Genomic DNA, 25,368 nt, shown 5'->3' with positions numbered 1-25,368 from the left:
AGAATGTCAACAAAGAAATGGAAGATATAAAAAAGAACCAATCAGAAATGAAGAATACAATACTGGAAATGAAAAACTCATTAGAGGGACTCAAAAGCAGAGTAGAGGATACAGAAGAACGGATCTGTGAGCTGGACAAAAGACTAGAAGAAATTACCCAAGGTGAACAGGTAAAAGAGAAAAGAATTAAAAAGAGTGAGGACAGTCTAAGGGACCTCTGGGACAACATCAAGCGCACTAACATCCGTGTTATAGGTGTCCCGGAAGGAGAAGAGTGAGACAAGGGGGCAGAGAATCTATTTCAAGAAATAATAGATGAAAACTTCCCTAACCTAAGGAAGGAAACAGACATCCAGGTACAGGAGGCACAGAGAGCCCCAAACAAGATAAACCCAAAGAGGCCCACACCAAGACACATCATAATCAAAGTGTCCAGAATTAAAGATAAAGAGAGGATCCTAAAAGCCGCAAGAGAATGTCAAGTTACATACAAAGGAAACCCCATAAGGCTATCAGCTGACTTCTCAGCAGAAACCTTACAGGCTAGAAGAGAATGGCATGATATATTTAAAGTGCTAAAAGGAAAAAACTTACAGCCAAGAATACTCTACCCAGCAAGGTTATCGTTCAAAATGGAAGGAGAGATCAAAATTTTCCCAGATAAGCAAAAATTAAAGGAGTTTGTCACCAAGAAACCAGTGCTACAAGAAATGTTAAAGGGACTGATTTAAGGGGAAAAGAGAAGACCACAAATAGGAAAAATTATCTATTTCCGTGATAAGAACGTAATGGATACAAATGCACAAAAAAGAGGTTAGATATGATATAAAAAACATAAAAGGAGGGAGGAGGGGAGTTAAAGAGTACAGCTTTCAGACAGAGGTCAAACTAAAGTGACCATCAATTCTGTATAGAAGAAGTAAGGAACAGAGAAGGACTACTAAAACACTGAGGGAAAAAAAAAAAAAGTTAAAAAATGGCAGTAAGTACATACTTATCAATAGCTACTTTAAACGTCAATGGACTAAACGCTCCAATTAAAAGGCATAGGGTGGCTGATTGGATAAAAAAACAAGACCCATATATGTGCTACATAGAACAGACACACTTCAGACCTAAAGACACTCACAAACTGAAAGTGAAGGGGTGGAAAAGATACACCACCCAAATGGCAATGAAAAGAAAGCTGAGGTAGCAATACTCCTATCAGATGAAATAGACTTTAAAACAAAAACTGTAAAAAGAGACAAAGAAGGGCATTACATAATGATCAAGGGAACAATCCAACAAGAGGATATAACACTTGTAAATATCTACGCACCCAATGTAGGTGCACCTAAATATATAAAGCAATTACTAACAGACATAAAAACAGAAATAGACAGTAACACAATAATAGTAGGGGACTTTAACACTCCACTTACACCAACGGATAGATCATCCAAACAGAAGATCAATAAGGAAACATTGGCCTTAAACGACACACTAGAACAGATGGACCTAGTAGATATATACAGAGCATTCCATCCAAAAACTGAAGAATACACGTTCTTTTCAAATGTACATGGAACATTCTCCAGAATTGATCACATATTAAGCCACAAAACAAGTCTCCATAAATTTAAGAAGATTGAAATAATACCAAGCATCTTTTCTGACCACAACGGTATGAAACTAGAAATCAACTATAGGAAGAAAATCAGAAAAGCCACAAATACATGGAGATTAAACAAAATGTTACTGAACAACGACTGGGTTAATGAAGAAATCAAAGAAGAAATCAAAGAAGAGACAAATGAAAATGAAAATACGACATGCCAGAATTTATGGGATACAGCAAAAGCGGTTCTAAGAGGGAAGTTTATAGCAATACAGGCCTATCTCAACAAACAAGAAAAATCTCAAATAAACAATCTAACAATGCACCTAAAGGAACTGGAAAAAGAAGAACAAACAAAACCCAAAATCAGTAGAAGAAGGGAAATAATAAAAATCAGAGCAGAAATAAATGAAATAGAGACCAAAAAAACAATAGAAAAAATTAATAAAACCAAGAGCTGGTTCTTTGAAAAGATCAACAAAATAGACAAACCTTTAGCTAGACTCACCAAGAAAAAAAGAGAGAAGGCACAAATAAGTAAAATCAGAAATGAAAGAGGAGAGGTTACAACAGACACCTCAGAAATACAAAAGATTATAAGAGAATACTATGAAAAACTATATGCCAACCAATTCGACAATCTGGAAGAAATGGATAAATTCTTAGAATCATACAACCTTCCAAAACTGGATCAAGAAGAAATATCAAGAATTTGAATAGACCAATCACCAGTAAGGAGATCAAAACAGTAATCAAAAACCTCCCCCAAAATAAAAGTCCAGGACCAGACGGCTTCCCTGGTGAATTCTACCAAACATTCAAAGAAGACTTAATACCTATCCTTCTCAAACTGTTCCAAAAAATTGAGGAGGGGGGGAAGCTCCCTAACTCATTCTACGAAGCTGACATTACCCTGATACCAAAACCAGACAAGGACAACACAAAAAAAGAAAATTACAGGCCAATATCACTGATGAACATCGATGCAAAAATCCTCAACAAAATACTAACAAATCGCATACAACAATATGTTAAAAAGATTATACACCATGATCAAGTGGGATTTATTCCAGGTATGCAGGGATGGTTTAACATTTGCAAATCAATCAACGTAATACACCACATTAATAAAATGAAGAATAAAAATCACATGATCATCTCAATAGATGCAGAGAAAGCATTTGACAAGATCCAGCATCCATTTATGATAAAAACTCTGAATAAAATGGGTATAGAAGGAAAGTACCTCAACATCATAAAGACCATATATGAGAAACCCACAGCTAATATCATCCTCAATGGTGAAAAACTGAAAGCTATCCCTCTAAGAACAGGAACCAGACAAGGATGCCCACTGTCACCACTCCTATTTAACATAGTATTGGAAGTCCTAGCCAGAGCAATCAGGCAAGAGAAAGAAATAAAAGGGATCCAAATTGGAAAGGAAGAAGTGAAACTGTCACTATTTGCAGATGACATGATTTTATATATAGAAGACCCTAAAGAATCCACCAGAAAACTTTTAGAAGTAATAAACGAATATGGTAAAGTTGCAGGATACAAAATCAACATACAAAAATCAGTTGCATTTCTGTACACTAACAACGAAGTAGCAGAAAGAGAAATTAAGAATACCATCCCATTTACAATTGCAACAAAAGAATAAAATACCTAGGAATAAACTTAACCAAAGAGGTGAAAGATCTGTACACGAAAACTATAAAACATTTCTGAAAGAAATTGAAGAAGACACAAAGAAATGGAAAGATATTCCGTGCTCTTGGATTGGAAGAATTAACATAGTTAAGATGTCCATACTTCCTAAAGCCATCTATAGATTCAATGCAATCCCTATCAAGGTTCCAACAACATTTTTCACAGAAATAGAACAAAGAATCCTAAAATTTATATGGAACAACAAAAGACCCCGAATAGCTAAAGGAATCCTGAGAAAAAAGAACAAAGCTGGAGGTATCACACTCCCTGATTTCAAAATATACTACAAAGCTATAGTAACCAAAACAGCGTGGTACTGGCACAAAAAGAGACACACAGATCAATGGAATAGAATCGAAAGCCCAGAAGTAAACCCACACATCTATGGACAGCTGATCTTTGACAAAAGAGCCAAGAACATACAATGGGGAAAAGAAAATCTCTTCAACAAATGGTGTTGGGAAAACTGGATAGCCATATGCAAAAAAATGAAAGTAGATCCTTACCTTACACCATACACAAAAATTAACGCCAAATGGATTAAAGACTTGAATGTAAGAGCTGAAACTGTGAAAGTTCTAGAAGAAAACATAGGCAGTACGCTCTTCGACATCGGTCTTAGCAACATCTTTTCAAACACCACATCTGACCGGGCAAGAGAAACAATAGAAAAAATAAACAAATGGGACTACATCAAACTAAAAAGCTTCTGCACAGCAAAGGAAACCATCAACAAAACGAAAAGACAACCTAACAATTGGGAGAAGATATTTGCAAACCATACATCTGATAAGGGCTTAATCTCCAAAATATATAAAGAACTCATGCATCTCAACAACAAAAAAACTACCAACCCAATTAAAAATGGGCAAAAGACCTGAACAGACATTTCTCCAAAGAAGATATACAGATGGCCAACAGACACATGAAAAGATGTTCAAAATCACTAACTATCAGGGAAATGCAAATCAAAACTACAATGAGATATCACCTCACGCCCGTCAGAATGGCTATAATTAACAAGACAGGAAACAACATGTGTTGGAGAGGATGTGGAGAGAAGGGAACTCTCATACACTGCTGGTGGGAGTGCAAACTGGTGCAGCCACTATGGAGAACAGTATGGAGATTCCTCAAAAATCAACGATAGAACTACCATATGATCCAGCTATTCCACTGTTGGGTATTTATCCAAAGAACTTGAAAACACCAATTTGCAAAGGTACATGCACCCCTGTGTTCATTGCAGCCTTATTCACAATAGCCAAGACTTGGAAGCAACCTAAGTGCCCATCAAGGGACGAATGGATAAAGAAGCTGTGGTATATATACACAATGGAATACTACTCAGCCATAAGAAACGACGAAATCCAGCCATTTGTGACAACATGGATGGACATTGAGGGTATAATGCAAAGTGAAATAAGTCAGAGGGAGAAGGTCAAATACCGTATGATTTCCTTCATTAAGTAGTAGATAATAACAACAATAAACAAATACATAGGGACAGAGATTGGATTGGTGGTTACCAGAGGGGAAGGGGGGAGGGAGGAGGGTGAAAGGGATAATTCGGTACATGTGTGTGGTGATGGGTTGTAATTAGTATTTTGGTGGTGAACATGATGTAGTCCATGCAGAAATAGAAGTACAATGATGTACACCTGAAATTTTTACAATGTTATAAACCAATGTTACTGCAATAAACATAAAATTAAAAAAAAAAAAAAATGAAAGCTCTTGCCTTTACAGTACATTAATTAACACATGGAAGAAAAGGCCCAGCCTGCCTCGAGCCTAGTAGGAGATTAGTGGCTTAGTACTCCTAAAGAAACACGGCCTCTCGGGAAAATTGCAGTAGGAAAACTAAGATGGCAATAAATGTCTTCAGGCCAATGCCAATATCCTGACATTGAGGATCCGAGGGGAGTAGAGAATCAAGTCATGAGAGAGAAAAATATCAGATGCTGAGAAGAAAGTTGGTTTGAGAATCCTTGCAGATTAACTCAGTATTGAAAATTTTGGTTTAATAGTCAAATCCAGTTCCATGATCATTTTCAGAGTTGCCTCAAATATCACTGAGTGTTGTAGCAAAATTTACTTAGCTAATCTTCTATTTCTGGATAATTAGGCTACTTCTAAATTTGTATAGTAATGTTCAATTTTTATGCCTATCTTTGAAGATTTCTCTCAAATTCCAAGATGTGAAATTATTGAATCAAAAGATCTGTATATTTTAAAAACTTTTAAAAGGTACGGCAAAATCAGAGTTGGCATGACTGATAGAGTTCAACCCGGGGAGATAGAGGAGCAAAACCCAGAGTCTGGGTCAGTCTCTGCCTCATCATCTCCTGCCGGGATGGGTGCAATGGCACCTAAGTGGTGTCCCTACTACCCATCTTGACGCCAGAGTGTTCTTTCTAACTGCGATATGATCTAACAAATCATATCATATGTCTCCTTGCCAGAGTACACAAACACCTCCATGAGCTGACCTCTGATTTCCCCAGGCCCAGATTCCTTCTTTCTCCAAGCACCTCCTACCAGCATTTTATGCTGAGGCTGAATCTAACTACTTGAAGTTTCCTCAAGCATTGCAAACCCTCCCAGGTCTCCATGTCAGCACTTATACTGCTTCCTTACTCTTACATCCATTCTCTGCACCCACATATGGCCAACTCTATTTGTCTTTTAAGATTCAAGCATCACTTTCTCTGGGAAACGGTTCATCTAAGTTTCTGCAGTAGCCGGTACACACCTCCGCCATGGCACTTCCCATATCATCTCATCCTTGTTGGTTTAGTAGAATGTCTTCCCTGTTAGGTCAAGAGCACCTTGAAGGCAGATGCTATATTGACTCTCCACCTCTAGTGCTTAGCACAGTGTCTACCATGTTATAGGTACAGAGAAATAAGCAACCCTACAAACAAACAAGATCAGGAAGAGTAATGTAGGCAGAGGAGGAGGAGGTAATAATGAAGGCAGTGAGTAAAGACAGGAGTGTGGGGGATTTAGAAGTATAAGAGGTCAGATAGTAATATTTTAGGATATGAAATTTTGAATTTTGGACATGGAGTAGCTCTGAAGGACAGCAAGAAAAAAGGTGTACTGCAGGTGGTGGGTGGCTGTAATTGTCAAATCTTGGGAAATCAAGGAACAGGGAATCATGGACATTTGAAGGGTCATTATTGTGGTCATCAGAATTATCAGAGATAAAGCCACGGAAAGGAATGAACAAGAGAAATTTAAGCTTAAGCTGCAAGTAGTGACAGGGACAAGACGGCAGGTGTAACATGGCTGGAAGTCTGCTTTTTTTAAAAAAAAACAACAACAGAAATTTATTTTCTCACACTTGTGGAGACTGGAAGTTGGAGATCAGGTTACCAGCATGGTTGAGTTCTGGTGAAGACTTTCTTTCTGGCTTGTAGATGGCTGCCTTCTCCCTGTGTCCTCACATGGCTTTTCATTGGTGTGTGTGTGTGTGTGTGTGTGTGTGGAGAGAGAGGGAGAGGGCACTCTCTCCTTCTTCCTCTTCTTATAAGGCCTCTAATCCTATCAGATTAGGACCGAGGGTCCATTTCTGAAGTGCTGATAGGGCTGATTTCTATACAGAAATGGGTTTTGGACACTTCCTGAATTTAAGCGTAAATTTTTAAGACATTTTAGGCTCAAAGAGTGTGTTCTCAGAAGTTTCTAGTGTATACATAATCGTAATAATAATAGTCAACATTTATGAAATACTCTGTGCCAGGCAACTACATTTATTATTAGTAGGCTCTTCACATTCTATAACCCATTTAACCTTCATTAGACTCAGAGGTACCATTTTTATCCCATCTTACCAATGAGGAAACTGAGGCTCAAAGAAGTTAGAGTGATGTATCCAAAGCCACACAAATGTATGTCACTTAGACAAGATGCCAATCAAGGATGCTAGCTCCTGAGTTTTTCCCCCTCACAATGATGCCTCATTTGCTCTTGCTGGAAGCTGAGTGCCCATCACCACCGCCACCAGCTGTTGCAGTGTTGAGCTGTGCTGTCTATACAAGACTGTGTGAGGATACCTGCAAGGAGAACACTTCGCTTAGTCATTGTGTACCCAGGGCACTACTGGGAATCAGCCAGAAGCATGGGCATAAGCAGAGAGTTCAGGCCATCCTGTTGTATGTGGCACTCAATTCAAAAAGCATCTGCACACAGTAACCAAGAGAAGAGATGTGCGGGTCTTGGAGCTCTAGCCTCATGGAGGCAAATGCTTTTATTTTTCTTTCTTTCTCTCTAATTAGGAACATCTGATGGTAACTAGCATAGAGAAGGATCTTACAAACACAAGTCTATGTATAGTGAACAATGATCTCTCACATTTGCATGGTACTTTACAGTTTGCAAAGTTCTTAGCCATAAATCATCTCTTTGACTCTCAGAAGACTTCTGTGAAGTACAGGACAAAACTTATGACCACTGTTTTAGAAAAATGATTGCAACTGTGAAATGGCGACAATACCTACATTCCTGGGTGGCTGTGAAAACTAAGTAAAACCATGATATGATAGGGTATGATCTAAAGTGTGGAAAAAAGGGTGTGATAAATAGTCATTCCAGAGGAGTACACAAGGCTCAAAGAGGTTTAGTGACTGACCCAAGATGACCCAAGAACCAAGTGGCAGGCCCAAGCCTAGGACCCCTGTAGCTCCAGTCCTCACCCACGGCTAGTTCTTCCCTAATCTAAGCAGGTACAGAGAGCAAATAAGATCAGAGTTCCCTAAAGGTGGGGAGCTCATCTCACCATCACCCCACCCCCTAACCCAGGACCTGGCACATAATAAGCGCTTTATAAAGGTTGCTGAAAGGACTGTAATTGGAAATTGAAATCCCTGATTTCCAAGAATTTCTGCTTTTCTCCACAACCCAGCCTCTCCTACCTGCTAACCTGACTCCCTTTGCTCACCTCACCCATAGAGATTTCATTCTAATCTTCAGATGTTCTGGTGCCCATCAGAACTCAAAATATATTTTGCCACAGAATGATGGAGATTAGGTATTTAGATTAAAATTTTCTTAATCATCTGCAGCACATAGTCCTACACATCAAAAACATCATGTGTTAAATATTTTCTTTGGGCTAGCCTGAGAACAAAACACAGTTAAAAAATATTTATTAAGGAGTTATGATGTCCTAGATATTGTGTTCTTCTATGGAAAAATAAAATCTGAATTTCAATAAAAAATGGAAAAATATATTCTGAGAACTAAGGTTGGATATTACCTACATTAAAAGGGGAGGAGAAAAAGAATATTAAAGGAAGTCGGTTGGCAGTTTATTTCCCTTCTCTCCCCAGTGCTCAGAGATTTTCCCATGTGAAAATCTCGTACCCTCAGGAATCTCTATGACATCCTATCTCAACGTTTTTCAAAGCGTGGTCCCTGGAGCAGCATCATCAGCATCAATTAACTTGTTAGAAACGCATAATCTCACTCCGCACAACTGAGTGAGAAAGTTTGCAAGTAAACCCAGTGATCTGTCGTTTAACAAGCCCTCCAGGTAATTTTAATGGAGGCTTAAGTTTGAGAACCACTGCCCTGTCTGAAAGTACCAGCATGCCCTTTGATACCGGCCCATCAGTGGCCTGAAACAAGGCATATGCTTGTCTAGGTCCCTAAGTCAAGGGGATGGCTGAGGAATAGCAACAATTTAGCTTACTGTGCAACAAAATTAAATTAAAAGTACTACATTAATAGCAAGGATTATATCTTATGAATGAAACACTGTGCATAAATTTGCAGGAACTCATATAAATGTCAGTGTAATAGTAATAAAAGCAACAGTGTTTAATCCATTCTTACAGATTTTTCAATTTCTTTTATTATGCAAAACTCATATTTTATTTTTTCTTCCTTTTTCCATTTTTTAGGATCCTTTCCTCCATACTTTTACGATTTCGTAACAATACACATTATTAAAAGTAATAATAGGTCTTTCGTGAACATCAAGGGAGATGAAATCTTCATGGACATTTTCCTACACCTTGGTGAGGTAAACATGAGAAATTGAAAACTTTCTCAAATCTTTGTTTAAATTCTATTATGGATTAATTTCCCCCTGGGGCTTACCAAGGAAAATCTACATGTTATTCGTTCATTAAAATTGCTTTCAGCAATATCTAAATGGCTAATTCTTTACCTAGCTACAAGGGAAACGAAATCTCCAAATTTGATCAAAGTTAATCAAAACAGAGGTGTGTGACTCATTCAAAAGACAAAGCATGCCTATTAAAAATGTTCCAAAAGAAGATACACGGATGAAGCTGCTGGAGGCCACTCTAACTTGTTATGATCATTTAAAAGAGATTTTAAATGACTATTTACGTTAGTATTCAATCAAAAGTACCTTCCATGACAGCCCCGGAGTTACACGGAATATTTATCTGGTGCCTGAAATGCACAGCATCTACCTACTTTCCAGCCAGCTGACTGCTGTATTGCGTTGACCTTGCACTTAATGGCAAGTCTATAATCGTATTTTGTTAATTTTTTTTTTTTTTACAAACTACTTGTGAAAAGAAATAGAATCCAAGCCATAGATTAATAAATAATCTATTTATTAGAAGTAATTGAACCTAAGGACAACTGGATTATACTCGTTTTGGGTGTCTTGATTGAAACAATTTTTTTTTGGATTTTTCAATGAGGCAAAATTATGCCTAGTAACTTTGTAACTTTTAATTTCTATTTTACATGTATGGATTTTCCTTTAAAACTGATGAGGTCACATGCTAAACATGGCTCATGTGTTAAAATTTACTTCTGAAAAACATTTCATTTATATAGCTACTTTCCTAATCCCAAAGATCTGGTTTAACCTAAAGCAATTCCTCATAAATGACAATCACAAAACTATTAGCATATATAGGAAAACGGCACTTTCTTTAAATGTCCTAGAGTAGTCTCAGGAAGAACAGGTTTCTTGACCAGTTTTGGCTGAAGTCTCATAGGAGGAAGAAATTAGTTCAACTTCTACTTCTGGTCTTTGAATACAGTAATGCTAACTGACCATTATATACAAGCAAATCAAACTTTATTTTTAAAGCTTCCCCGTGCCCAGGCGATTACGCTGCTTATCATTTTCTTCCTGTCAACCATTCTTAATGGTTACTTTCAACTCACCGTAGAACATTCCTTGCTAGGTAGATGTCTTTGTTTAACATTCAGATTTGGTCTGAATATGGTGAACTTCTTGTTATAAACTGGAAGAAATTTTTGAAGAGAAAAAAAGCCATGAACTAGTATAGTCTGTGATGTACTTGTAGGATGAAACAATTTTAATTAAATCTAGCTTCTCTTCCCCATCTCCTGCTAATATTTACTTTGTATTTCAGGACCAGAGATACCCAGCAAAGCTACACCAGATTATAGAAATTACAAGAGTCCACTTGTAGTCATTATGTAGCATTAATATTCACGTTATTATTTTATTTACAAGATTTAGTTTTTCTCATGAACCTTTTTGAGTAAACTCTCAAGTCTTACAAGTCACTACTTTTTCCATTCCACAATCAATTAGGTTGAAAACCTGAAAATATGGCCAACCAACATGTAAAACAGAAGGTGGAATGAGAGTGGAAGGCCCAAATTAAATAATGGCTTTCTGGGGGCACCTGGAGCTCCCACCTGATTTGTCAAGCTGCCAATTAGTCAGTCAACACTGATCACCTGTATAGGAAAGGAATTTCCTCCATGAATGTACACACATACAATCCCACCTGATGGAAAACAGGTTAAAATAACTGGACGTGAGGGCACTGCCGTCAGAGTATCTGTTTGGTATAGTCGAAGAATAATAGCTATGAAAACATGAACATCTCTTTTGAATATCTCCATGCAGGAAGACCTAAAGCCACGTTAATTTAATCTCCTTTCCTAAATGTTAACAGCAGCGTAGAAATGGACGCTCTCATCCCTGTAATCAGTTGCACAGTGCACGAGGGCAGCGGTCTCTTGTGCCTCATCTGCGAGCTAATCTTTCATTTCATAGCAGATCTTTCCATATCAAACAACACAAATGACTTAATTTGCATGACAGGATTTGTAACGGGGCAAATCTAGTGTCAAAGTCGATTAAAGATTACACCGGAGAACTATCATAATCAGTCCTCTAATGAGCCTAAATAGTACATGTAAAGTCGCCCCTTTTTGCCATTCCAGTCATGTATAAAAGGGAATGTGTTTCTTTTCATCGATGAGCCAGTCCTTTGGTTTGCACATTACGCCCTACGTTGAGCTAAAGTCATGTCAGTCTGGTTTCAGAGGGAGAGAAAAGGAAATAATAAAGCAAACATCACTTCACAAATGACATTGCTTGGTATAAGCCAACGTCTGAAGCCCTTAATTCTTCTAATCTGCAAAATAGTCAATGCTAATGGGTTTTTGCCTTTGTGAAAGCTGATGCATAGAAAGAAAAACTTTAATGAGCTGCCTGGGCCGTATGCTTACAGATACCTGTCAAATGTCTGTCATCTTAGCTATCGCTGAGGCATTATAAAGAAAGTAAGAAGGAAGGAACGACAGTATTTGTACAAGCATTTTCATGCTAAAATGGCACAATTTTCTTCCTGTCATAATTTCATTGTATCTGAAAGTCAGGAAAGCTTAACCCTTTCCCTCGCACGTCCTGTGTCGGTGTATTGCACGGTCTTGGAGCCAGTGGTGTAAAAACAGCACTGTGATTTTGTGTGATTTTGTGAACAGCATCTTCCGTTAAATTTGTTTTTGAAAATGGAATTACCTACATTTAAAAAAATGTGACAACAAACTATTTGAATCAATTGCTTCACCCCAGGGAGATCAGGAGTTTATTAAATGCAAAACCTCCGTAATGGGCAAGGCTGTCATTTGAATCAATTCTTTCTGAGTTCTTAATTTAATATTTCTTTGTATCTTGGTATGCTTAATACACATACCAGGGCAATAAGGTCAACAAACTCCCCTAGTCTCACCTTCCTTTTTATTCGACAAAACAGGCAATTCAAATGTATCCTCTTACATGAGCACCTGCAAGCTCTGCTGGAAGTAGGCTATGTCAGCCTTATTTTCTGGGATTTATAATAACACAGTCACAAAAATGCAATGTGAGTTGAAACTTGGCTGGAGAGAAAAGTCTCTGTGCAGGTGTGACTTGTTTTCCCTTTTTCAAATTAAAAAGAAATATAAGTTATATACACACACACACACGAGAACTTTCAAGTTTTGGGTCAAACAGCTTAGAATTTTAAAAAGAGAGAACGGACTTAAACTCTTACGATTCCTTGGCAGTTAGAGTGATAATAGAAGTGTACCATCCTCCGACTGTTTGTTTGCTACACCCCCACCCCCAAATGAAAAAAGACGAAAAGAAAAGAAAATGAAATGCTTTCTAGACAGAGAGGTGCTTTTTCTTGCGGAGCATGGACACGTTCAGGGATGCATTTTTGGTCTTTCCCCTGACTTACTGTGTATGCTAGAAAAGCTTCTGTATTTTCACTTCTGCATATTTAGACAATCATGTGTCAGGATAATCCTCAATACTTGAAATGAAACGGGTAAAATGAATATTTGTGAATCAAATAGTGTCTGGTGTTTTACACCTGCAAATTTTGTAGATGGCACTGACCTGTAATCTTGTCTCCCCACAGAGCATATTTTGGCATATTAAAATAACTATGTTACTCCAGGCTGTTGACTGAACTCCAACTACCCCAAATTAGGGTACAAATCCTCTAGCAGGTTCCAGGCATTAATGATCACGCTTGTAACAAGGTGGTCGCCCCCGTTGATTATTCATAACCAGGAGTCACTAGGAGGTTTCTGCACTCTGAATGCCAATCCCTTCCAAGAAGACACATCAAGGTTCAGCGAAGCAGAACCTCCTCAATTTGCCTTGAAGTGTGGTTGCAACACCCAGGGCTTTGACCCATTTGCTTTTCCTCCCTTGTTACAATCTAAAGATGCCAACTTGAATGAGCTCATTGGGCTCTATTGTTTCCCAAAAAACTATTGTGACTCGAGGGAGGAAGTATTAAATGTTGATACAGGTAAAATCTGAGGGCCCTAATGCATTCTCCAGCCCCCTCCTTCCTTTTCCGAGTATAATAAGTCAAAACAAACTCGAGTAGAGGGCACATTTTAGTCAAGTGGCATTAAAATTTCAAATTAGATAAACCAAGCCAAAAGCATTAGAATAAGGATGCTTCTAGCATTCAGTGCCTAGATGTGGCCAAAAACCGGGTCTCCAATTAGACAGCTCTTAAGGCCAGGTTTATTGAAAAGAAATTAGGCCAATGTTAATTTGGAAGTGAATTGTTTTAACATCCTTTGGTAGAGATGTTCAGCTCTTTTGAAAAGAAACAAATTCACTTCACCAGTATAAAAAGCATCCTCCTTGGGACTTATTCTGATTTATAAACAAGTACACCTCTTAAGCTAAAAGTGAACAGCAGAGCCAATTTCTGTGGCTGTGGGGTCCTCATTTATTTAACAAATATTTATTGTAAATCCTCAGTTTGCCAGGCCCTGAGCCATAGGATCCTGCTTAGTGACTAAACCCACCTCCATGGCACTAACAGATAAGTGTTCCTCAAAGCTCTCTTTCTTCAAGAAATCCCACCTTTGTGTAAAAGACCTGTTTTGCCTGTGCAGCCTCATTTATCAAGTTAAATATAAAAATCTATTGAAGATATCAGACGTTGAGAATTGTTTTGACATTGCTCTTGTTGTTATTGCTCTGTCGTGTTCTTAATTCAAAAGATAAATTAGAAGCCTGGGTCTACTTTCATGCCACTCCCCAGTCCATGGGACGTGTTCAAGCCCACCTACTTTATCTGGAAATGCACACGTATTCATCACTCTCTCCTTAAATTTCAACCTGCCATTTATCAAGAGGCCCCCAGCTTTCCCCCTGACCATTGTGTCTGAGCTCTCGAGCCTTTATGCCATGTGGAAAATAGAACTCCCAGACATTAACACACAAACTTTAATAATGTACATTAGCCATACGTGTATGGTTTTGACTCAAATTTCAACCACTTTCCAATATGAATAATTCAACGTCCCTGCCCAATTGTTCCTGTAAGGATACGAGATGAATTAAAAGGCTATAAGCCGTGTTACTAAACAATGCTTGCATTTTCCCCCTGCAGTTGCGTGCAGAGAGACACGGCCATTTGTATCTCAGAGTTCATTTTTCCTGCAGTCCTAAACTCTCCTTCCCCTTGAACACTGCTTCTGTGACCCAGTTGCTATACTTCTGATCCGCTGCACCCCAGAGGCTGTCACAAGTCTCCCTCCTTCCCAGGAGTTGAACACACAATAGAGAAAAGGCCCTGGCTGGGAGGTTCAGCCACCATTAACCCCTACCAGCTGTGCCTGTGGGGAGCCTTCTGGCCTGAATGTCCTTTCTCTGCGGCCGCCTTCATGCCACTAATCTAACCATTGTTGAGGAGGAATGCTGACAGGAGAAAAGAAATTTTTCTTGTGTCCATGCAAGTGTGTGTATCCATGTGTAAGTGAAGGAAGAGTGAAGGCTAATTTCTATAGTTGGCATGAATGGAGGGATTGGGAAAAAACCTAGTTAAAATGTGTTTACTTGCTTAAAAGCCTCAGTCAATTTAAATAATTTCAGTAGTGTGCTTTATTCTTTTAGGGAGGGGGGAGAAACTAGTTACTATTATAATTTTCTTTACATCCTCTGAGATGTTTGGGCATGTTTAAGACTTCTAAAATTCACTGCTGACAGAAAAAAAAATTGAATTGAATTTCTTAAAAATACTGGCATAAAGTTACAGACACACAGAATTACTCACTTCTAATGGACCTTAAAAATTAGAGAAAGAGAACTGGTTATACAGGTCACATTTCCTTCAGAGAAACCATTCACATTTAATGCTCAGAAAAGTTTTAAAAAATCTTTTAGAATTGACATGGAAAAGGATTTAACTTTATCAACCATTTTAAGAGTGAGTAATGAATCTAAAGAGAGACACTGTATTTTTAAAAAACAAATTTTGCTTTCAGTGAACCTTGAAGTTCAGTATAGGAACATTGATTTTCTCTTTAGTTTAAAGAAGACATATTCAGACAGGATAAAACTGGCTACCTGAAGTAGGAATTCTGCAAACTTCGAAAGTCAGGCAGGTGACAATGATGACCACAATTCTAATTACATTCCTATCTATTTGAAAAGTTTACATAATTTCGATGTTCGAGGATTTCATTTGCTTTTTCAAAAGCACTGGCATTGAAGATAAACTATTCTTAAATTTAATGCTCCATGTTATCATTGGATAAATTTCCGTAAAATACAACAGTTGGCCTATTTCAAATCAAATTAAGAATAATTCATGTAGAAATGTATTTTCTGGGCAATTAGACTGTATCGTAGTAGGGCAAATGTCTGATATAATAAAGCTCTACTTTGCATCTGTTCCTATGTCTAGACTGCTGCAATTATGATCCTTAAAACAGCAGCAGCAAGATAATACTCCACTCACAGGTCTTAGCCATTAAAATTCAGCATTATCTCTCTTTGCCCCTTTATTACCTCAATCATTTGATTGTGATAAAATAGATTTAATTTAATGAAGTTATACTTTGCTAAATTTGCATGCATATATTTACATAAATGGTGAGTGCAGTATCAGGTACATTGTTTTCCAAAACATTGGAGGTAAATACCCTGGCATTCATCTCGTTAAGGTGCAGTGTGCTTGTTACACCAAAACAACAACAGCAACAACAGAACAGAAAAGCCCATTTCTTCAAACACTGTACCTATCTCTTAGCTACTTCATAGCATCTTCCATTTCCCAAAAAGGAAATAACCCTAGAGAGGAAATGAGTGTGATAGTATATGGATTGATGGAATAGATAAGAATAACAGTGTAGTTTTGATTTCATTCTTTGGTTTAACCATTCAATCATCCATTCAACAAATATTTATTGAGTTTCTCTAATATGCAAGACACGGTGTCAGCTTGTTTGGAAGACGCAAAGATGAGTCCTACATACAGCCTGCACTCAAGTTTCCTCTTTAATATGAGGATTGCTGTGTTATATAAATAACTATACCATTAAATAGAAATGTGATAACGTTATCTGTGGGTCTTCAGTTAAGTCACTGCAAAACAGTCTAATCCTACCCTCCCCCAAACTCTCATGGTTTGTAGAGTGAATAATTTTCCAGCTCTACCCCACCCTTGTTTACATCAGAAGTTCTCATAGGCAAAAGAATATAACTCCAGTCAAGTGTAGCCTAAAGAAATTATCCTTAGGATTTCTCCAAATTATCTCAGCTATTTGGATATGAACGAGGTTCCCAGACTGTCTCATTTTTTGAAGTGTTTGGAGAAAGACAATTGGTGCCTGTAAGATTTTATAGCAGAGAAATCACTGAAAGGTCTCAGTATGTCTCCTACTTAGCAAATGCCAAAGGACTTGCATAGTGAGGATGCTCATCTTTAGGTACAAACCTCCATTCTCCCTTGTCTAAGAGGTACAACAAGAACAAGCTAGTGATTTCAACGTCTAGAAGAGATGCTCCCATCAAGTTCACCACACTATATAAAAATACACTCATTTAATTCTAAATATAGTAAGAATAATCAGGCATTGTTTCAGAAATTCCCTTTGCCTTCGTAAACAAACAAATAGCCAGAGGAGAAATCCACATTCTTTAGAAACTTGTAATATAACAAAAACAAAGGAAGTTGTTTTAACTTTTGCTGATACAAAAGGGAGCATTGGTCCTACACTTTCTAGGTAATAAAAAAAAGATCCTGAGGTTTGTTTTGGATGGCTAACAGAAATTTAAAAAGGAACAAAAGAGCAACATTTGAAAACCAATATGATGATTTCAGTCAGCAGGAAAGTGACTAATGCCCATGGTATTTTTGTCCCTCCTGGATAAAGGCAGATTTGATCTAATTATGTTAGATCAAACGTTAGACACCTTAATGTTTTCCCATAGTCTGAAGAGTAAGCTTAGACTCATTACATATGCTTTCCAGCCTTATCTTCCTCTATCCCTCCCTACACCTGATCCCCCAGTCAGCTGCCCTACTCCTCTTTGTAAAGTGGGCTGTAGGCTTCACTGTGTCTGTTCCTTTTCTCATGCTGTTACTCAACTGCCCATCCTTTCCCCAACTCTGCCTATGGAAATCCCACTCATCCCTCAAGGCCTGTATCAAATAAATTTCCTCTGATTCCTCCCAACCAGATTTACTCATTCTGTAAATTTTCATGGCCTTTTGTGGAGGGCAGTTTGTCAGTCTCTAGAAAACCTTTTTAAATGCCGTAACATAGCAATTTTACTTCAAAAATCTATCCCATAAAAATACACTTTTATATACAGGAATGTCCACGGATACTCATTGTGGCACTGCTAGTACTTGCAAAAATAGAAACAATGTAAATGCTCATCAATAGAGAAATGTTCAAATTATATTGCAGCTATATATTAGAATATTTTACAGCCAATAAAAAGAACTAAGTAGATCGCTGTGTATCGACAAGAAAAGAGTTTCAACATATAAATACAGGAAAAGTAAAAAGTAAATTGCAGAATATTGAGTATAGTGTAATCCTATTTTTGTGGAAGGAAGGAAGGCAGAGAAAGAAAAAAAGGTTGTTTAGGTCTATATAGACATGTTTGTAAATGCATAGAAAAAGTTCTAAAACAATAGACATTAAACCAGATGATGTTTATCATTAAAGATGATGATGGAATATAAGAGGAAAATTAATTTTTTAACATTTTGGATGTTTTAATGTTTACAACATTTTTGCATTGCTTTTTTAATTAAAAAAAAAAACTGTAAAATTACCCTCCACTGAATTGTAGTTCAGGTGTGAACATTTCTGCCTCTTCTACAAGATTGTAAGGCTCTTGAAAGAAGGAACCATATCTTGTTGATCTTTGCATGGCCCACTGTATCCATCACAGTTATTCTTTGTAAAGATTTGTGGAGTTATCTATCGAATTGAAATGAGGCCATAAGTATCCTTTCCATCGTGCTTGGAAATTCCTCCGGGGTCTCGTCTACATCAAGGACAAGACCTAAATAACTCAGAAGGAAAGAGCAGCTTCTTCTAGGAGCGTAGGAGCAGCAGAAAGGAGGCAGGACAAGCGCCGATCCAATTTCCCTCTCTGTTCTAGCAGTTGGACATTTCCACCCCACCCTTCTCAAACTTGGATAAATGTACTAGAAGCGAATGTGTGAGAGAACGAGAAAATGAAAAGTCTTTTTTAAAAAGTCAACCAAGGGGTTAGCCCAGTGGCCTAGTGGTTAAGGTGACACGCTCTGCTTCTGGCAGCCAGGGGTTCGCAGGTTCGGATCCCAGGTGTGGACCTACGCACTGCTCATCAAGCCACGCTGTGGCAGGCGTCCCACATAAAGTAGAGGAAGATGGGCACAGATGTTAGCCCAGGGCTAGTCTTCCTCAGCAAAAAAGAGGAGGATTGGCAACAGGTGTTAACTCAGGGCTAATCTTCCTCACACACACACACACACAAAAAGTCAACCCAAGGGGCTATTATCAAAAAGACAAGAGATAAGTGTTGGTAAGGGTGTGGAGAAAACGGGACCCATGTACATTGTTGGTGGGAATGTAAGTTTGTACAACAACTATGGAAAACAGTATGGAGGAGCCTCAAAAAATTAAAAATAGAACTATTATATGATCCAGCAACCTTACCTCTGGGTACATACCCAAAGGAAATGAAATTAGTATCTCAAAGAGGCATCTGCACTCCCAGGTTCATAACAGCATTATTCACAACAGCCAAGATAGGGACATAACCTGAGTATTTGTCAACAGATGAATGGATATATACACAATGGAATATTATTCAGCCATAAAAAAAGAGGAAAATCCTGCCATTTGCAACAACATGGATGAATCTGGAAGGCATTATGCTAAGCAAAATAAATCAGACACAGAAAGATAAATACTGTATAATCTCACTTATATGTGAAATCTAAAAAAGTCAAACTCATAGAAGCAGACAGTAGAATGGTGGTTGCCAGAGGTTGAGGAGTGGGGGAAATGAGGAGATGTTGGTCAAAAGGCATAAACTTTCGGTTATAGGATGAATAAGTTCTGGGGATCTGATGTGCAGCACAGTGACTATAGTTAATAATACTGTATTGTATACTTGAAATTTGCTAAAAGAGTAGATCTTCAGTGTTTTCAACACACACACACAAAAGGTAACTATGAGGTGATGGATGTGTTAATTAGCTTGATTATGGTAATCATTTTACAATGTGTACATATATCATCAGGTTGTTCACCTTAAATATATACAATTTTTGTCAATTACAATAAAGCTGGAAAAATGAAGTCAATCCAAGACACAACAATCATCAAATTGAAAGAATATGACACATCTAACTGGCTTCCAAATCAATAAACTTGGCCATACTGCTGTTTGTGTTTGCCTCTAATCCTATCCACCCCATCCTTTTAACGGAGGAGCGTGTGAGTCATGAAGTGGTTAAGAGAACAGGTTTTGAAGTCCTATAAGCCCTGGTTTCAAATCTGGCTCTGCCTTTGTCTGGCAACCTTGCGCATATTACTTAACTTCTCTAATCTCCAGCTTCCTTGTTGGTAAAATGAAATATAGCTGCCTAAAACCATTGTTCTGAGAATTAAATGAAGTAGAATATGCAAAACACCTAATGCTTAAGACATGATTATTCATAACTGTGGGACCCTTTCTCCAAACTTCTCCTTCCAGCAGGCCCATCTTGCACCCATGGGCCTCCTCTGGCACCTTGTCTCATTATCATCGCCAATGGGGGAGCAACCCAAACTCTAATTCAGCCCAAACCTTTGCAAGATTGCCCCTGTGCTTTTCCTCCTCTGAGGCTAGTAATTCTCTCTCCTCCTACCCATTCAGCCCCCAACCTCCAGCCAGCCTCCAGCTCCCCTCTCTCCAACTCTCTATTCCCTCTGCAGCTCAGAGAGTCTTAAAACCTGATGAAATTAAGTGCTGGGGGAACTCAGGGTTCAGGCTTCAGAGTAGTCTCTTTGGTCCAGATACAACTCAGACACAACAACCTGGACTCAGGTGGGACTTGGGGCTCAAGACTACTGTCAGTGATAATTCTGCACATTCTGGGTAACAAAACTATGCCAGTTGCCCACAGAACCACCTTGAAAACAGTGTTTCCATGGGAAAATTCATTTTGAGTATTAAGCAACTGATCTAGAAATCGTCTTTTAGAAGAGAAACCAGTTGTAAGTGTGGGGCTGCCTGCACAGGAGCTAATGCTGTTTAAGAGTGTTGCTATTTAACAAATCTGACCTGAAGAACATTATCAGAAATGTCTGATATGCCATAAACCTTACAAATTCATTCTTTCATTCCAAATATTGCTAAGCACATGCTATATGCCATATTTCAGGCACTGGGGATAGAGAAGGGAGGCCTACTCTCATGTATCCTCTAGTCCAGTGGGGGAGTGAGATAAGTTGAAGCCTGAATGAGCAGTGTGGAGAAGATACTGATCAGGGACTGGTAATGGTGAGAAAGAGCTGTCTTGGGGACATTCTCAAGGAAGCATCTCCAAGGAGATGACATTTGAGATAAAACCTCAACGATAAGAAGCCATGGGAAGATCTGGGAAAAGCGTATCCTAGGCAGAAGGGCTAGAATCTCAAGGAAGAACAAGCCAGATATATCCGAGCCATATGATATCCAATTTATTTAAGAATTAAAACTGACAATTATTTTTTTGCTAAAAATAGTATTCCACTTTTACCCTTGTCAACCGATATTATTTCTGTGACTGATATCTCCAGGCAGAGCAAGGCAGAAACAAAACAAGGAGATGGTATCAACCAGCACAGTTGTTATTTTTCTTTCTGAAAAACTATGGTAACTTCTTAAACAGGTGTTACAAAGGAATGCTGATTGGTTTATTGAGAAAATAACTAAAGCTAAGTAGTATTGGATTTTTCTGGTATTTTTTTCAGATCCAAAATGTCTAGGTAGGCCATTATCTCTGATAATAATTTGAAAATATTTAAATGTGTTTATGCCACTGAAGATAAAAAGATATTAGTCCGTAATCTAGCTTTAACTTATACTTCAACTGAGGACTTACAAATGTCAGTAAATAAATTTTTCAAAGGCATATTCAGGATACAAATTTGAGCAATAATTCTATATAACACAATCCTACTCTCCCCCAAAAGAACAGTATCAACAAAAATGGCAAACCATAGACGCCAACATGACACAAATGTAGAGGCAGTGTGGTGTGGGAACGTGGTTACCAAAACAAAGGGAACACCTTTATGTTGGTGTGGTACTTACTTCACAGCTCTCCAAGGGCTTTCACAGTCACAATTCACTCAACGGTGGAAAGATGGAAGGACTTGAAACCTACAGGCCTGGTTCTGGCCTTGCCTAAGGGGCTATTTGTCAAACTTCAGGCCTCCCCGTTATGTTTTCAGCTCTTCTCTAGCTTCATGTGAAAAACAAAGAAAATGCATTTATTTAGTCTTTCATTCAACTTGGTAGTTGATCCTAAGTGGTTTTCAGGCCTCTTCTTAAATATTGGAATCTTTTTCTTGTGGTGAAATCTTACATGGAACTCCAACAGATAAAACCGAATCTCCTCTAGTTGTGGGTTCCTCTTCCTTCCCCAGGGCATCCACGGCATGCAACTGTAGACCCCAGGCCAGTATTTGCAAATTGTGGCTTGTGACCTTTAGTAGGTCACAATCAGTATTTTTTAATGAAATAAAACAGGATAGAAAATATCAGAGTATCCACATATAGTAAGGATAAGTGTTATTTTGTGTGGAAAAAAAAATTAGTTGTATTCAACAAATATTCAATGCCTATTTAATGGACGCTAAAATCAGGTGACCAAAATGGATGTAAGTTCTTGTCGTGATAGAACTTATATTCTAGTAGGATATTCATACACATATTATATCAAATACATAATATTCTTGAGAGAGAGAGAAGTCTGAAAGCTACTGGTATAGGTAATATCTTAAATGCATACTGAAGTTCATGATTTAAATCAGAGCTTTGTAAAATTACACGAAAATTTCATAGCTCTAGAATATATTCATGTGTCTATAAGCTTGATACGTACCATGCTATTTGTGGCATTTTAAGACATTTAATGATGCTATCAACAGACCAAGTCAATTGACCAAATCCCTCTTTGGGAATGAAAAACTAAATCACTATTGCCTGGGCCAATGCACTAACACCACAGGAAGAAGGGTCAATGGAAGGGCTCTCAGTAGATGGCTGAAATAGGCGGCCAGGATTGGAGCTGAGGGCACCTGTAAATCAGATGTCCTCAGTGTTGTGTGAATCCACATAAGGAAAGGCATTTTTCTGGCCTTTACTTTCTTTCATTTCTTAACTCAAGGTCAGCTTTCTCTTTTGACATCTTCTTGAGTTCCCGTAGCCAGTAGTGACCTCTCCCTTCATGTAATTAGGTCTTTGTCACAACTTTTGCTACGGTAAGTCTTGTCAAACTTCATTGTGCATAAGAATCACGTGGGGATCTGTTAAGATGCAGATTCTGGTTCATAGATCTAGGATAGGTCCTGGGATAGGTCCTGGGATATTGCATTTCTAACAAGCTCCCAGGTGACCACGCTGTGAAGATGGTGGAGCAAGATGGTAGAGCACTTACACACACACACCCCCCCGCATGCATGTACACATGCTTTGCAGTGGTTTGTCAATATGTTGAGGACAGAGACTGTGACTTATTCATCTTTAGTTTGCTGGTGGTAGGGAACTTTATTATTTGTGGACTATGTTCTAGAAAATTAAGTATAGATCAAAAAAGCTTTTCACATTTCAACCATTGGACTGAAACATTGTGAAAAAATGGAGTAAACGCTAATGATTTATGTCTTAAACATCACCTCCATCACATTCTACTTGAAGTCTTCATCAGCTTTATTAGTTTGTGGTCTTTATGAGACCATGAAAGTATTTCAACAGTCACAGAGCACCCAGTGGAACATGGAAATGTTGCACTACAATAAGCTAGTGCAGAGATACTCCACTGTAAGAAATATTTATCCATCAAGTATACACAAAAAAATGAAAAAACTGTAGTATATTTATTTCCTTTATAGAATTTTATTTACATGAAAAAAATTTCATCTCGAAGACTTCTTTAAATCAGAATCTGCAAACTGTATGGCAGTACGCAGAATTTAGCCCATAGGTATGTTTTACATGTGTGTTTTAAAATTAGTTGCTGACACTTAAAAGTCGAGTGATTTCACATAAAAATTAATTCAGATTTCTGGCTCCTCTTGAAAAAAAACAAAAAATCTTGGATTACTGGTTCCTCTATCCCTCACTGAATTATGGGAGGCTGTAGCTTTTAGACAAGACGTGCATTTTCCATTGATGTTTCTGCCCTATCTCCTAGGCTGGCGGTTTGCAAATTCCACATTACATAGTAAGGTCTCTTTGTGTATTCATGCTATGATTTGGATTATATGAATTCATCCAACATATCTTTCCCAGAATATAGTCACTGCTTAAAAATATATTCAGATACATTGTTTACCTGACCATTCTTAAAGACTCTCTCCCGTCTTTCTTCTATCCGCGAATGTGTTCTAATTATCAGGTTAGTAACTTCCTCCGTATTTGACTTCTCTTAGTTTGTCAGTCTCTTCTTTTTTCCTTTAAAAATATATGAAGATATTCTACTACAGATGCATTTCTATTAAATGAATAAAACACTTAACAAAAGTAGATGATAACTACAAACTCATTTAGAAAATTGGTGGTGAAAGTTGTATCATTCAATATTAGAAAGATTACAAGGCTTCACCATGTTTCTCCAACATAAATGATTTCATTGTAGACATTGGGTCTCATTGGTCTAAAATATATTTGTATAAGAATGAGTTCCACCAATGACTAGGCAACAATCCTGCTATGTGGGTTTAAAAAAAGTAAGAAGGCCAATGCTACCCCAATGTGTACTAATTATGCTGGATTCAGCTAAATTTCCCATGACTTAGAAAGGCTACATCCTCCTTACTACTCTTGGATTACTCCAAGCACACTCCGCAGGACATTTGTACTTGTTGTTGCCTCTTCCTGGCATGCTCTCTCCTCAGATATTCACATGGCTTACTTGCTTACTTCTTTCAGTCTCTACTCAAATGTCCTTTCCTCAGAAAGAGCCTCCTGGACCATAGTAAAATAGCAGCCCCATCACTAGCTATTAACTTACCCTGCTTTATTTTTCCCAATACATTTATTACTACCTGACACATGTTAACTAATATCTTTTTCTACTGCCATATCCCCTTCCAAGCGTGGCCCCCTTGAAGAAAGGAACTTGTTTTATCCCAGTGCCTCGAATATTGCCTGGAACATTGTAGGAAACATCTGATGAATGAATGACTCTCTATGTCTCTGAATAATTGCAATTCTGTTATCTCTCGTTCCAACATTTGGCATTTGAAAGAGAGTTAGTCATTAAAGACATACACTCATTACACTTCCACACATGAGTTTAGGTATCTCTGAAGAGTGAAGCATAATAACCTACAAAGTGGATATTTTCTCCTATTTCCTATTTGTTATCTGTTTTTCCTATTTTCTATCTACTTTTGGACTCTGTGCTTTTCCTCTGCATCACATATGGATTACTATTCTCCAAGCACCTTTTTTTCAAATATGATTTTATATGATAGTTTGGTAAAGAAAATGTTGATGTGTCATTCAAATCTCTTCTTTGCATTCATTGGCACAGAAAAGGAAGAGTCCCAACCCCCAAACACACCCCCATCATAGCACACTCCACTCTTCAACATTGGAAGGATGGCTGGCTTCCCTCTTATCAGAACATCATGCAAGGAAAGTCAGGTGATGGAAAATAGTGCCAAGAGAATTTCGATTCCTTTTCTGAAATCTTTAACTTGTATTCGTCATGTTGTGAACATATATAACCCCATTAAGGTGAAACATCAAGGCTTCAATGGCTAACATTTCACAAAATGTTGACACA

The 25,368-nt window shown here is 37.9% G+C and overlaps 1 protein-coding gene across 8 annotated transcripts in view; it reads right to left on the bottom strand.

The window, feature by feature from the left end:
- Nucleotides 1-25,368, bottom strand: part of LOC147918203 (uncharacterized) — a 215,908-nt gene that overhangs the window by 63,470 nt on the left and 127,070 nt on the right. For 2 of the 8 annotated variants that reach the window (XR_015551555.1, XR_015551558.1), the window contains exons 8-9: nt 23,911-24,029; nt 20,281-21,816 (exon numbers count right to left, since the gene is read on the bottom strand). The exons of 1 other annotated variant lie outside the window; for it this stretch is intronic. The gene's annotated coding sequence lies outside the window, so the exon portion shown is untranslated. Of the gene's footprint in view, nt 1-20,276; nt 21,817-23,910; nt 24,030-25,368 lie in introns of those variants that run through there. 5 more of the 8 variants (XR_015551560.1, XR_015551554.1, XR_015551556.1 and 2 more) reach the window with 4 other exon arrangements.

Source organism: Ceratotherium simum, chromosome 1 (assembly GCF_057802395.1).
Source record: "Ceratotherium simum simum isolate JZ-2026a chromosome 1, ASM5780239v1, whole genome shotgun sequence".
NCBI lineage: Eukaryota > Metazoa > Chordata > Mammalia > Perissodactyla > Rhinocerotidae > Ceratotherium > Ceratotherium simum.
The sequence above is the reverse complement of the archived record's forward strand: the minus strand, read 5'-3'. Positions and strand labels throughout refer to the sequence as shown.